At 37.7% G+C, this 15,772-nt stretch overlaps 1 protein-coding gene across 3 annotated transcripts in view; it reads left to right on the plus strand.

Moving 5' to 3' along the window:
- The window catches only part of LOC121072257 (zinc finger protein 385B), a 130,639-nt gene that overhangs the window by 46,337 nt on the left and 68,530 nt on the right, over positions 1-15,772 (plus strand). The window contains exon 1 of one of the 3 annotated variants that reach the window (XM_040561714.1): positions 9,064-9,128. The exons of the other annotated variants lie outside the window; for them this stretch is intronic. The gene's annotated coding sequence lies outside the window, so the exon portion shown is untranslated. Of the gene's footprint in view, positions 1-9,063; positions 9,129-15,772 lie in introns of those variants that run through there. 3 annotated transcript variants of the gene reach the window in all.

Below are 15,772 nucleotides of genomic sequence, written 5' to 3' on the forward strand. Positions count from 1 at the left end.
TGCAGGACCCGGCATTTACCTTTGTTAAACTTCATGTGGTTGGTGATCGCCCAGCTCTCCATAATTTCTGTGCCTGTGGGATTTTGATGGCACTGACAGGGTAGCTGTTCAAACAATAAAAGATACAGGGAATATTTGGAGACAGATTGAAGTGGTGAAGTGTCCCTTTTTACCAGTGTCCTTATAGTTTGTGTTTTTTGACAGGCTATGAATTAGAAGCACTGCGTTTTCCATTTTCCTGTAAATGTTATTCCTAAGCATTGAATTGTTAGCTTCTAATTCTGGTTTTGCTGGCATTTTTGCCACTTATTACAGTGGAAGGAGGAGTTGGTTCCTGAAGTTATGTATTGCAGCTCTGATGTGCTGATTAGCATGTCCGTGGTGTATCAGGTGCCTTATGTACTGCAGATCAGTCTGGTGTGGGACACGGGCTTCACCTGAAACTGTCTTCTGACTGGCTTGTTCTGTCTCTTTCTCTCATGTATTTATTTTTTATTTTGCTTTATCTTGTTTTGTTTTAATTATTTTATTTTATTTTATTTTATTTTATTTTTTTGACTGTTGGGAATCCTGTGAGGTTAATGAAAATAATCTCATGGACGTGAGCATATGTGAGAACAGAAATAGGCTCAGAAATCTTCAAGATCTGATATTTATCTGATTTAAATGAGAGAGAAGTAAAATCTTAGAAGGGAGGTCATTTTCCATTTGGTTCTGCATCTTGAGTGCAGTCATCCACCAGGAGTGATGTGTGGTTTCTGATGAAGTTCAACTCCAGCTGTAGAACAAAATCAATCAGCTTTTCAGCTTTTCACTGAATGCACTCAATAGTAAAATATATACTTTAAAATCAGCAATTTTAGAGACTACAAGATTACTCCATGGCTCTGTGCTCTTAAAATTTTAAAATTACGGTAATTATCACATTGAAAACTCATCTGATAGTTGAATACTAAAAATAAAATTGAAATATAAGTGAAATTGATATTAAAATATCTGAAAATCGGCTACACTCACCATCTTCATTATTTTCTGATCTTGCAGAAGTACTAAGCCATTTGGCTTTCCCACCCTTCTCATGGGATGCTCTCCTTTTGCTTTATTGGTCAAGTTGTCCTTCTGGTTTTCCCAGTATTCATCCTTAGGAATACCATTCATTTCCTTCTTCAATCCTATCACTCATGCTTATGTCCCAGTGCATCAGATTAAGGAATATTCTTTGCTTACAATATTTACTCCTCAAACATTTGTGCTACAATGAGGGATACATATACTAATTTCCTTCTAAACTAATCATAGTAACAGCATTAGAAATGGTGCCCTCTGGTTGCGTTTAAGGATCTTACATCATTCAAACATTTTATTTCAAAATTGTCTTTATTTAGAGAACTTGTAAATACCTTTTGAATATCACTTTCCCTGTGATCATGTTAGTCTGTGGTTCCTATCCTGGCTGCTGGGATCGCACAAGTGATGTTTGGTGTTTTGCCACTTGATTATTGATGTTTCTTTTGTATGCAGTAACCTTGCAATTACTTTTAGTGGCATACTCTGTGTATATATGGTGCTTTGAAATATTTTTTTAGATTACATGAAAGTTCTTTTAGCCAAATGCTTACTTCCAGCAGCTGTAAATGGTGTCAACTTACTCTTTTAGCTGTCTGCTGTTGGGATATTAATAACAGTATCATTTTACTTTTTGAGTCCCTGTTCAAGTTTGGCCATTGAGAAATGGTATGAGATAATGAAAGGGATGGAATTCTATTACGACTTAATAGTGAAACAAACAAGCAAACAAAACAACAAAATTCATCTGGATTCCTGGATAGGAATAAAAAGATTTAAATAAAAGTAAAAACTATTACTAGCTTCTCCAGTATCACTACAGTATAGTAATAGCCTTAATATTTCAAATATGTGTTACAAGATCTGAATAGATCTTAGAGTTTAAAAGAATGAGCAGCTTTTGTGGAAGAAGAGAGTGGGCTGATTACAGGAAAACTAACCACAGAACAAAAAAAATAAAAGTTTCTAATTCTTGGTCTACATAGAAAATGTTCATCCATATACAGTTAACATGCTGAGTCTATAAAGCACAGAGATTTATTTTGCTCTTAGAGGACTAGTTTTAAGATTTGGGAAGTCCTTCTGTTACAGCTATTTGAGAAGTGCTTTGAGAGGTAGTTCTGCAAGTCTAACAAAAATGAGGATCTCAGCGCTGTCTTTGCTTTTTAAAATTAAACAAAGGAAAGACTTCTACATGAAAGAGAGGAATTATTACTTGTAAATCCAAACATCAGGGATTGAAATCTTAGACCCTTAGAGCAAGGAAAGTGTAAGAAATATTAAGAAGCATAACAAAGTTGCTATAAAGTCAGTATTTTATATCCAATTCTGAGCCATTCTGTACTTAAAAATTATATAATACTGCCAATTATGAATACAAATCCAGGTGGAATTTTAAAACCTTTCATAAGAATTTTGAAAACCCTCTTGATACTGTCATGCCCTAAGGAACCAGGAACATAAATAACCCAGTACCTGATGCTGACCTCTGAAAAAATATGCAAACTCCCATTAAACTGCATCTGGAGTGATTGTACCATGAGAAACAAAGGGAGAGGTGGACTTACTGGAAGGGCAGCAGTTTCTTCATGTGAGCTGCTGCGAGGCCATTGCATGGATGCTGTAATCACTTTACCAGCTTTTGCCCAGAGCCCCTTGCTGTGAGCAGCAGTGTGGCTCCTCTCTGCCAAACCTCTGGACAGAAAGGCTTCCCAGGTCTGTACCTGCACACCATGGAGTCACTCATTTCATTGATTAAGGCCCAGATAGAAAGTACTAAACTAATATGGCAAGAAAACAGTTAATTCCTCTTTGTCTTTATTGCTAGAAGTTTCCCAATGATCTTTGTTTGCCAATTTCTGCACTGTTCTTCGTTCTCATAGTTTGATTGGATCCTTTCTAATACTTCATTCATTTGACCTCCACTTGTTTTGTCTTAAATGCTTTTCTTCCTCTGCACTTGAGTAGTCTGAGTACCCTTCTCCCACACCCCAAGCTAACCAGTCATTGTCCTGCTTTAAGATACTTAAAATACAAATATAGGAGCTGAAATCTTAGGCAAACCTCTACCACTACAAGGTAACTGTCTATAATTTATCTCAGGGCATTGATTTTCTTTTTTCATACATAGTTGTCATGTCTGAGGTGAAAGAACACCTCTCACTTTGAGTAAGTTATGCTCCCCTGTGTCCCCAGTTTCCTTAAACAAAGTGAATTAAGCTAGACTTCACATAGATGCTAGACCAGCATGTCTCACAGACTATGTGAATAGCTATTATACTTTAAATGCTCATTCTCTCATGTTCCTCATAATTTCTGAATATATGTCAGTCCTCAAATACAATGTGACCCTAAAGTTATCAGTTTCCTCTTTTATTTCTTTTTGAATTCCATCTGGATTTTTTTCACTGAACAAACTTTTCTGAAAGTCTTCCTCATATAGCATGGTCTTTCCATATAACCTTTTAAATTGAAGCCCTTTTATTTCGTGCACCATCACACATTTCTTTAAATTGTGTTTCAGAGAATATCTTCTCCCAAGATGGGAACAATTCCAAACATATTTGATAAAAATGCTGATAGGATTAAGCTGAGGCTGCCAGTCTTTCCTCTTCTCTTTGAATTTTACCTTGTTTCATGGTGAGTGAACTTCATTCCCTTCCATCAGATCAGAAACCACATCATTTTGTTAGCAGATTTATCTTCTGGCTCCATCTCTGACTTTGAGAGCTGTGGGATTGGTCCTGTTAGATGTGATGTGCTGGGCTCTATTTTTCTGCCTGGAGCCCAAGACCAGTGGGATCGCTCAGGCCCCTTGGGAACCAGCAGCTGCTGCGGTGTTGGTGGGTTGATACCCAGGTCGTGCTCCCCTGGGAGCTCTCCCGGAGTGGATCTGCACTCTGTCCTTGGGCTGTTGATGCCTCTGAACAGCCTATTATAAGAACAGAGTTCCTTTCTCACCGGGTGTCTGCAAAGATGGCTGTGCAATCTCTCCTTGATTAGAACAAGGATCTGCTTAGGCAAAACTGAGGCTGGAATAATGAAACTGAAATGGAGTGGGCCAGGAGTGTATGTGAAGTGTGGTCTCACTCTCTTTTTGATGAAGTTGCTCTTAATGTTTTCATTCCTCTTTGTTGTTGTGATCATTTGCATCATGTCCCTTAGATCTTAGCATTACAGGCAAGTGTCTGAGATGTTAAACAACTGTGAGAAGAATTTATTTCCTTATTGTCTCTCCTCTTCCCCCTAAAGTAATAAAAAAGTATTGGCTCAAAAGAACTAAAAAGCAGTGTTATTTCAGAATTTTATTTCCACTTTAAACACCTTTAATCAGAGAATTTGCAAAACTAGAATCAATCTGTGTTTAATCCAGTTTATCAATAGAAGGTTCTCACTCAGCTGGAAATTCCCAAGCAAGAGAAACAGCCCTCTGCTCTCAGAGCCTGCATGTTCTTTCATATATTAACATTTAATGCTTTTGCTTCCCTGAGCTCCAAAGTCAATTCAAGGCTTCTTAGCTAAAGCAGATTTTGTCCAACCCAAGTAAAAGATCATAATCCTCAGTGTGAAGTGATCTTCCAGGTGTCAACGGAATGCATCTTGACATAGAGACGGCATTGTTGAAAGCTGCGGGTTTTCTGTGGGTTTTTACAGGAAGGTTTCTGTAAAAGCTAGAGGAGCAACAAGCGTGGAGTCAGGGCTGTGGGCAACAAAGGCAGGGAAGGCAGAGATGATTCAGTGACTGGGAAAGGGTGTGCAGCCATCTTTCTGCAGGGATGTCTGGTGAAGAAAGATAAACATTTTTCATCCCAGTCTTCCTCATCATTGTCTCCTCTAGCACTTGCTCCCTTACTAGAATATTTCCTCCTGACTATTATCCTGCGCACCATGGGAAAGGGCAAGTCAGTCCTCAGTCTTCATGGTGCCAAAGCTCGAGGAGCCAAAGCTGCTCCTGCTGCTGGGAGAGGATCAGCCTGCAGTCCGTGGGGGCAGGGTTTGTTTTCTTGTTGCCATTGAGGTCTTGGGAGAGGGGCAGCAGTGCCAAGCGCTAACTGTCAGCAGGGTGAGGGAAAAGCTCTTGTGTAGGAAAATATTCATTCAGCTGTCCCTGACAGCTGCATGTTGCCTACTGGTTGGCTTTGCAGAGCAAGACTCTGCTGTATTGCATGTTGTCTCTGTACCAAACCAGTCATGTTCTGCTGCTTATAAAGATATCTGCAAATTCTCTGACTGATTAACAACAGGATTTAAGGTAGAAGAGGCTTCAGGTGATACTCATGCTGATCCCTTGTGTTCTGTCTGCTCAGGAGCTGCAGGGAGATGAGAGGAATTGGACATCTAGGACAGGAATCTGAAATGCGCCGAGTATCCAGGGGCTGAGCGCGCTCAGTTCCCATCAGTGGCAATTTGTACGGTTATGTGAGTTCGTGGATTATGGGCAGACAGCAGCAGGACTCAGCTGTTAGTTTGAGTTTCCTACTCTGTGTAGGAAGGATTGTGCTAGAGAAAGAGGAGAACTGTGTGGCTAAGAGAATTAATTCAAAGAGAGGATCCTTGATTTTTTCATAGCTTGTGTTGTGTTTCTGGGATGGAGCAGCAATTTACCTGAGTTGGTGAGGAAGATGAAGTATGGAACTTCCATATTCTTTTCCATTTTGAGGTTACTTGCAACATAGAGACACTTGGAGAGAAAAGGTAAGCATTGTTTCTCTGTGCAGCAACTGTTGTCTCCTTCAGGATAGGGGGCAGGACTCTCCTGTGCTGATGCCTTGTGTCACAGCAGGGAGATCATCTCCTCTACATCAGTTCATTATTAGTAGAACTGAGGTGGGTAGGAAGAAAAACAAGTCTCTTTTTTGGCTTTTGTCTTTTTTTTTGAGCAAGGCTTTGATTCAAAAGTTACTATTTATAATAGTTTCCATTAAACCCTGAGAGTCCATACTGGCAAGTAGCATCCTATTACTAAAGAATAAGCATTTCTCAAGCATTAAAATTGCTATTCAGCTGTTCTTTTGTTTCCATGGCAACTTTAAGAGTAACAACAAAGAAGTAGGTGATGTTATCAGCCAAAAAAAATAAAAATAAATATCTGTAATTTTCAAGTGATTGTTGATAACAACAAAATGGATGCCAGTGCAGGGTCACATACAGCCAGTAATAGATATTGCACCTATGACAGAAGTATTGCATGTGACATTTTAAAGCAGAAAGCATATCAGAAAGTAAGGTTGATGCAATCAGCAGATTTTATAAATTATGCATGAGGTACTGTTTCAAAATTCAACAGGAAACTGTGGTTTGCCCTCTGTAATGGCATGAGTTGCGTGCTCATTGTATATACAATATGTGCCACCTCAAGAGGAGAGCTCAAGGTTTCTGTACAGTTTGTCAATGGAATAGAGAACAAAGCTCCTAAAGAGGGTAAAAGCTAAAGGTTAATGTTCTCATCTAGTTTCAGTGTTGATCTGAAAAAGGAAGCATGTAAAAAAGAAAAGGCAATGCTTTTCTTACAGATAAATAAAATAAAAGGGGACTAGGAGGAGTTATTACCACTTTTTGATCTCAGACCCATGCTCCCAGGGGCTTGGATATTTTACTGACACGTAGAATTGAAAATCATTCTTGGAGAAAAAGCCTTAAGTAAATCAGACTGAGACTAGTGCTGGAAACCAGCTGTGAGAGGCAAATGATTTTAAGAAAGATGCTTGATGTTAGAGCTGAGAGAATTGGAATTAAAGTAGTTTTTATGTAGCTGAGAGGTACTGAATGAGGAGATCTGTTCATAAACAAAAGTAATGATGGATGAGTTAATGAAAATAAAACTATTCTTTTAAGTAATTTTCGTCCAATATTTGACAATTCTCTTTAAACTATTGGAGATGAGATGTACTGTGGAAATTCTGCCTCTTAATATAAATATATGCCATCAATACAGCATGTACCAAAATAACTTCTGGAGTCTTAAATTAGCTGAATTTAAATGCTACTTTCTCCAGTTAATATGTCATGTTAGCGCACTGTATTTTGTAAAGGTGTCACTTCGTTTCTTGTATCCAGGGCTCTTGATTTGAGCTGTCTGTTATCAAAGAAGGCTTTTCTACTCTACAGGAAAGATGGAAAGTGGAGATTGCAACCAGGTGTTTTTCGGAGCCTGACTTGACAGCATCACACAAGCCCTCATTTCACACAGATAAGCAGAACAGCTTCATTCAGTAACAAGAGCACAAAACACCGTCTGATGTCTGTTTTAGACTTCAGAGAACTGGACAGATATTCATGTGGTCCTCGGTTACTCATGGCTTCAGTTACACCTGTTTCTGTCCCTCCTTAATAAAGGCATCAGTATTTTTTTTAGCTTTGTTTTATTCAAATACTTTTGCTTGTTTGCATTAAGAAACATGTCCAGCTCTCACTGTCTCCTTGCCTTATGCACGGAAAAAGTTTTTCTTGCCTTTTTTATTTTATTTTTTGAAGGGGGGGGTGTAGTGGGGGTGAGAGAGGGGATACTCTTAAAACAAAACTTTCAGGGCTGCTAGTGCCTCATCTCCCACTCAACAAGTTCAGTTTCCTTATTTGTTTTCATTTGTCTCAGTTGCAAAAGCTTTCTGAACAGATCTCTGGTTTTGAAAGTTTGTAGATAAACCTGAAGCATGTATATAATTCAAATTAAATAACACGTATTTTGAAGTTACCAGTTATATTAGACTTTCATAAAACTCTTAATTAAAGTGAAACACTAACCTTTGTAGTCCTTGACTGTCAGCTGAACGGCATTGCAAGGAAGTTCAGAAGTGGCAAGGTTTCTGTCATTTTCACTTTTAAACTTTGGAGGTTGGACATCAGGGTAAAGAGCTGCCACCTCCTCATTCCTTTGACAGGTATGTTCATCTGTCTCTTCAGCAGTAAAAGAAACAAGGCAGAATGGAAGGAATCTAAATGAGACTGAAATAAATGTAGGCAAATGTGCTCTCATGTTTTTGATGAGATTAATTGATATGAGCTGATGGAAGTGCGGGACTATAGTCAATTAGAAAAATTAACTTTATTTTCATGAGAGACAAGATAACAGCAGCACTAGAGATTGACAGTCTCCATTTGCAGAGCAGCAATAACCTAAGTAGTAGAGGCTTCTCTATACCTGTTTCGTTTCCTGAGAAAGACAACTACATATGTAATAGTGGCAAATACATCTGCATGTCTGTCTTGTGTACGCCAGGAGGAATTGAAGGCCACCAGCTGACTCCAGGCTGGCCCCAAGCCAAGCAGTGCCTGCTTTAAATCATTGTCACTTCAGGCTTAGCTCTGTACCTTGTCTTACAGTGACATTTTTTATCCTGTTGCCATCCTATCCTCTTTGTTTGAATCTTCCAAGGAGTATTTCCCTTCTGATATGTTCTGTTAAATCTGGTTCCCTAACAAAGTTGCTTAACCTATAAAACAAAGCTGCTATTTTTCCTAAATCCATCTCTATAAACACTTCTGAAAACTAAAGGTTGCATACAATTCATTTTTGTGTGATTTATCACCAGTGGAATATTTTTTTGCAAGTCAAAAATGTATTTATACTTTTGAAACTAACTTTTTCAGTGTGAGCAAAACTTTGAGAAGTGGGATTCCAGACTTTCAAGGAAAGATGGACCGCATGTCTAAATTGCTTTCACTGGTATTAGAACAGATCTCTCAATATCTAGAATCACAGAAACATTATTAACTTTGGAAGAGGTCTCCAAGATCATCTGGTCCAACTATCCCCCAGACGCCAACATTACCCACTAAACCATGTCCCTAAGCTCCATGTCCAACCTTTCCTTAAACACCCCCAGGGACGGTGCTTCCACCACCTCCCTGGGCAACCTGTTCCAATGCCTGACTACATTGTTAATGTAGTTGCTATCAAAGGATGAACACTGAAATGCCTAAACAGTTGTTATAACTCCATCAATTAATCTGTATAATTAATAAAAATAATAACTGATTATTTTTCTCCAAATTTTCTATCAAGTAATTGAAGTTCCAGTCTGTAAGCAAGATCTTGATGCTTGTCATTACGTAATATTTGCAAAGTAAGTAGCAAGTAATCCTGCTGACTATTCTTTTAAATGTAAGACATCTTATGGATTTTTCTAGTTTTTAATGGATATCTCTTTAGAGTTCACTAAGATCTGTCTCAAAGATCTGATTTTAGCTCTTTCTGAGCTACACACGTGCACAGGAATCTCACTAAATACCATGGAGCCAGTAGCAGACTTTTTTCTTCTGTCAGCTTTTTTCTTACCTTTACTTATTTACCCTGTGTTTTGAGTACTTTTTATAGTAAGGGGATTTTCAAATAGTGTAGAGCAAGACAGATGCCATAGATTTAAAAGCAGAATTCTTGCCAGACTATCAAAAGGTTTCATTTTATGCAGATGGATTGGATGACTTTAGATTCTGTCTAGTCCTATTTTACAGTGATTGTTGATGTATCTAGTAATAATGGCTGAAAGACGCTAGTCACCCTGGGAAAAATAAATAAATAAAGAAAAATTCTTTAATAAATATCTTTCTTTGTAACTTGCACAAACCCTAATGTCCCTAAATGCAAGCTGTCTGTGCTTTTCACTGATTCAGCTCTCAGCAACTTGCATGCAAACAAATTGTTACAGTGGGTATAAGGCAATGAGCAGCTGTGCTTACGGTGTGTTATCATGAACTTTGCTAGAAATGTCTTATGGAAAAATAACATTTAAAATCAGATGCAACTTATATTTGTGAATAAGACTGTAATTTCTATATATTTATTGCACAGATAAGAAACCCTGTTCTTGACTATGACACGTTTGTCCTTAATGAAAATATGAAAATAAGTGTTCTATGAACAAAAGTTCCCAGTTTCGTTACAGCTGTGGAACTTTCCATTTCATGTATGGTGGTAGCAGAACTCTGTACAAATTGCTTTGACAAAAATAGTATTTTATAAAGTGGAAAATTCCACCTTCAGAGTGAGAGGGAATCTTAGCAACCTTCTTTTCCCAGAATTTGCAAGTAGTGTGTTGGGCACTATTAAACTATTCAGTTGTCAACAACCATATTTGACAGAATTCTAGATGTGAAAAGTTTTTGTTCGCTTTAATTTTCTGCAGGAACTGATATATCACTCTGAGTGATTCTATTAGTGTTTATACTGTTCTCTCAATTTAAAATGCAAGAAAGTGCAAGTACAACAGGAAAACAAAAACGCAAATTTCAGATACAAAATAAATGTGTTACATTAAACATTACATTAAAGTTTCTTTTTTTATATACAACAAAAAAAAATAGGTATTTCTATATGCTTTCATGTTATGATGTTAAGATTTTGACAATCCTGTTTGTGTGGGAAGGACCCACTTTTGTGCTGTGGTCTGCACACGATAAAATCCACTGCACTTGGGACATCACTGATGCAACTTGTAGGATATGTTTGTGTTTTTGTTTGCTTCTGTTAAATTTTGTTGTATCTATCTATTACCTAGAATTTGTGATAAAACTATCTTTGAAAGACACAGTCTCCTTGAAATCAAGCAAGGCCATGTTTATACTTCAAAAAAAAAAAAAAAAGGAAAAGTATATGAAACTGGCTGTAAATATCTTTATTGTAATTTGTCTTTAATGTCTGCAGTCTCTGTATCCATTGGTGGTCATTTAATCCTTTAGTTGTCCATATAGCTTTGCTTCTGCTTTACGTATAACACTATTTTATTGTCTTGATACTGATGTGTGTGCTGCTGAGACTCCAAAATTCTCTTGGGAGGTTATTTCCACAGTCTGGTTCAGCCACCATGAACATTAAATGTCACTGAGAGTAATCTTGGTGTTGAGAAACTTTCCCCAATGTTCAGACCCATGTGTATGTGTGTCCTTTTATTTCAGTTCTATTTTTCAAACCTTTCCAAAATTCTTTACTAGTCTTTCTAATACCCAGTGTCCCCCCTTGCCTCTCTGTCTGTTGTGTATTGTTACTAGCACATACACATGCAACTCTTTATATATGCTAGACTTTCCACAGCTTGCTTCTTATATCAGTCTCTTCAATTTGTAAATCCTTTTCAATTTGAAAGGTACTCGCTGCTTAACACAGTAAGCATTGTCAGTAAGGGACCAATAATTTTTTGCTTCATGGAAAATGTATATTGATTCTTCGAGCTTTGTCCCTCGTGCTGTGGTCAGGTTATTAGGCTTCACACATGATAGTTTTATGCGGAAGAGGGAACTGGGCTTTTCCCTCATTATCCTTAATTGCTACTCTGGCAGGTTAGTCCCTCACTCTTGCAACTCAAGTATTATTTGGAAACATATCAAATGTTTTTACTGTGTGTACCTTTTCATATTTCTTGCTACGTAACCAAGGTTATCTTTAGAAAAACAAACAAACAAATAATAATAATAAAAAAACATTTCACATAGAATGTCCAGATATTTTTCTTTTCTGTAGTTTTTTGTCTGTCTTATTTTGCTCTGCACAGCTGCCTGATAGATTGATTTATCAATCTATGATCTGTACCTATCCCTGCATATGAAGACCAGGTGGTCTTAGATTGATTTACAGATTTACTCTACTGTTATGATTGAATATGCACATACAGAAATGGAAATATTGGACAAAGCTCATCCTGTCCATACCCCTGTTAATGTAGGCATAGTGGTTTACAATCTCAAATCTTGTTGAAGTTTTCTTCTTCTGACCACAGTGGAGTCCAGCTGCTCTTAGAAGTTCTTCTTATTTCCAGCTTGAGTTCATTCCCCCTTTACTTCATCATGGACGCCAAGATTAAATACTGTGAGATCCTACCCCATAAGATGAACATTTCACAGTTAATATTGAAAATGAATTTAAAATATGCCAGAAGACATTTTTCCTTAAGTTTTGTTGTAAAATGATGGCTATGTTCATTGTTGAAATCAATGCTGTTAAATCTGGGGGGAAAAAAATGGTGAGATTTGTTTCTTTTTTTTTTTTTTTTTATTTCCCTATTCTGGCTGCATTGTTGTTTAAAGACAAGGGGTTTTGTTTCTTTCTTTTTAATTGAGGTATCGGTCACTGATCTCTATTCAAATATGTGTTTCATAAGGGCTTTAAAATATGCTACATACATTTCTGTTTTTCTATTATAGAAAAGACATCTGAGGATTAAGTTTCACTTTGCATGACTCATTTTTGTTTTGTGTAATTTTCAGGAGTGTTGTTTAATAGATGATGTTTGAAATTCATGCCCTGGGAAAAAGTGTTGTAGAGGTAGGCATTGTTGTGTTGGCAGTAAGCTGTAAGATAGAAACTGTCTTTGCAAAACTTCTAGTGAAATAGACCTTCAATTAAAACAAAAAAGGTAAAATAAACAAAAATCTTATTATGTGTTACTTAAAGGGGTAGATGTAGATTACTTCTCTCTATTGTAAACATTCTACTACTGAAAAAAAAAAAAGGGGGTTTATTCTTCTCTTTCCTGTTCTCTTCTGCACTCTGGCTATAATTTCTTAAATACCTAAGGACATTTTTTCCATTTTGAAGCAACTTAGGCCATCCCGATCTCTCTGATTAGAGTACATAAAAGCAGATTAATGGTAAATTCAGTTGCCTGATTTCTTCCTGTGCTCAAAAGCATACACTATAGTTATGGACAAGTTTCAAGCAGACTCTAATATCAAATCCTTCCAGAGAATGGTTTTGAAAATTCTGGAAAACGACACAAATGCTAAGGGTGTACTTACCACCAGTGGAGGCAGAGGGAGATTACTCATGCTATCTGTTGGGGGTAACCATGTTAAAAGTACAGGCTCTTTCTGTAGGTGATTGACCTCCAGTGAGTACTTCTGAAAATGCAAGTTCAGAGCCTAATTCTTAATTACCTTAATCAACCCCGGCTCCTGAATTAGTGACTTGGTTTAGATTGGTTCGATTCCCTAGATTATACAGCAGTGAGTGTATTCTGGAGTATGGTTTCACTCTGAAAGGCTGTTCTATTGCAGAAATATACAGCATATTTTAAACCCATTCTGGAATGCAGGCGACTGTGAAACCATGATTGCTGTATCCACAGGAATGTATAAACCTGGGCCTTAACTAAGGAACCAGTCTTTCATCTCTATCTTTGCAAACTTCTCTTGCCCAGTTTAGCATGCTACTGTGGCAATTATTAGTGCAAGGAGATGTTGTGTTTCAGGATGTTTGCAAAGCAATGGAAAGAGAGTGTTTGTGATGAGGAAGCTGCAGCATGTGGTGCAGAATATGTGGTGGTAGATAGAGGGGTGTAAGCTGTGATCATGTCCCCAGGCTACAGGTTGTTCCGCATGGCTTGTTGCTGTGGTCCTCCTGCTGCAGATGCTGTGATCTCTGTGGTATCATAGTTGTTTCCCTTTTTCCATTCGGTGTTCATGTATTCCACGTATTTACTGGGTTTCTTTGTGCAGCAGCGTAGGAAGTATTAGCCAATGAATAGCATGTAGCGGTTTTTGTTAACATATAAGTGCGCTAACAAATGCCCTAGTACCTCCTCTTGTTACTCCTTTGCACTGCGAAATGCTAGCTATAGCATCTGGCCTGTCAGCTGGTGTGTCTACACAGAGCTCCTGCTCAAGTTAATAGGCCAAATTTAACTCTTTTATTGCTGCTAATTCCAGTGACTCTGAGGACTTAAAAGGAACGATGATGGATTCACACCAGGGTAATGCATGCAAGTTTGGACCATTTGCTGGACTTTTGTACATTGCACATTATACCTCCAGGTACACAAGTAGTTTTACTTCCCTCTGTATTTCTCAATAGCAAATATATGTAATTAAAAGGAAAAGAGCAGAGACATGTTATAGATTTTTTTTTCTTCTGTGTCTAATGTGTATTGCCTTTCAGTCAGCAAAGCCTCCATTACTTCAGTCTTGCCAAGAACTAAGTATGAAGCAAGAGTAAATGTGCATGGAACTCAAGAGAATTAAGGAAAAGGTTCAAACATGAATTTAAAGACCAGTGATTTGGAACATGGTCTATTTCTTAATACAGGCAAAGTAAAGTTCAGAACAGACAAAAATGCATGTAAGAGTGTGCATTGCTTCATTCTTACTTCTCAGAATCGTAGGCTTGATCTTTACTTCGGTAAATAGTCAGGGGGTTAAAAAGAGAATGGACAAGGCAAATATTTCTACCCATTCCAGGAGGCAGGCCAAAGCCTGTATGCTGCTTAGATCTGTCCAGTTTATTAGCACTGAGGAAACTAAATGTTAAATAAGGATTACTGCTTTTAAAAACAGAGTAAAATATTACATTTTAAGTTAGTGAAAATATGTTTTGGAGATAAGAGGGAGTTATATTCTTAATAGGCATAAGAACAGAATAGACATCTTACATAATTTTCTTTCCTGTTAAGTTACGCACCAAAATACTACTATGTCTATTTATTAAAAGAAATAATGTAGTATCTGAAATGACTGGTAGTGAAAGGAATTTTGCACAGAGGATTGTTTTTTTTCTTCAAGATTCACTTATCCGACTATTTCTTTTATCAAACTTACTGTGAGAGTTTGCAAGTTCCTTTAAAGACATCCTAATAAGAGCACAAGTGCAAATTATCAGGAAGTGCAGCAAAGATAATTTTACTAAAATATAAGCTCTTTGTGTACTCAAGCACAAGGACTGTGTGTAGATAGGAAACGAAAAGTAGTTCAAATTACAAAGGATGATAAAGAAAGAGTAATATGAATGTATAGGACAAAATTAAAAAAAAAAGCAAGAAATGAGACTGAAATAAGCATCAAACTTTAAGAACTTTTTATGTAAATGCACTTACAGTGCTTACAAAACACCAGGGAAAAAGCTGGATTGTTATTATGTGGTTGTCAGGAAGTCAAGAAGCTGGGATTGCGTGGTGCCATTTCTGCATTATTGGTGTTAGAAAGATCAATTGTTTTAACATGACGGTCATCTTAATAAGTGAAGGGGGGAAGTTAAATGAAAGGGGGAGATTGCAATGTAAGAATGAGTTGGTGTTTTGATGAACTGGGATCTTCAAAATGCTGGATCTGACAAATGCTGTACAGGGACATTTGCGCTAATGGAAATCCCGGAGCTCTTACCACTTGTGAAGAGAAGAGGAAGTCCCAGAGCATTAAAAGAGACCAGATGGGTCACAGTGTTTTTAAAAGAGGAGAAGGACCAAACTGAGTTTAAGAACTAATGTATTATCTTCCCTTTGAAAATGCAGACAAGTGAATTTGTGGCAAAGCATACAAAGGAGAACAGGATCTGAGTAACAAGCAATAGGGCACACAAGCAGGGATCGCTGCTCTGTGAATGCAGAAAAAGATTGCTGCATATCACAAGCTGATTATGAGTTAACAATGCCACGTTCGACAGATGCTGTCCTGAGAGAGAACCAGAAACAGTTTGGCAGGCATTAAATTTGTCTGCTATGCTGCCAGGAAGCTGAGGGACAGTTCAGGTGAGTCTGGGTAGGAGTGAGAAGCATCGCTGGTCACAACACTTCTAATTTTTCGTACACCCCCATCTCAGTACTCTCCATTGCACTATCGTGGATTCAGTTTAATCAGTTCATGGGTTTGGTTGAAAGCAAATTTCTCTGTTGTTGTTTTGTTGCTGGTTTGTTTCCAGGTGGTCTGACTCACTGTGCTGGCTCAAGGGAAGAGTTGGGAATGGAGGGGTGGTGGGGCTGCCCAGTCTGCGCAAGTGTGGTCATGGAAA

The sequence above is a fragment of the Cygnus olor genome, chromosome 6, assembly GCF_009769625.2.
Source record: "Cygnus olor isolate bCygOlo1 chromosome 6, bCygOlo1.pri.v2, whole genome shotgun sequence".
NCBI classification, from domain to species: domain Eukaryota; kingdom Metazoa; phylum Chordata; class Aves; order Anseriformes; family Anatidae; genus Cygnus; species Cygnus olor.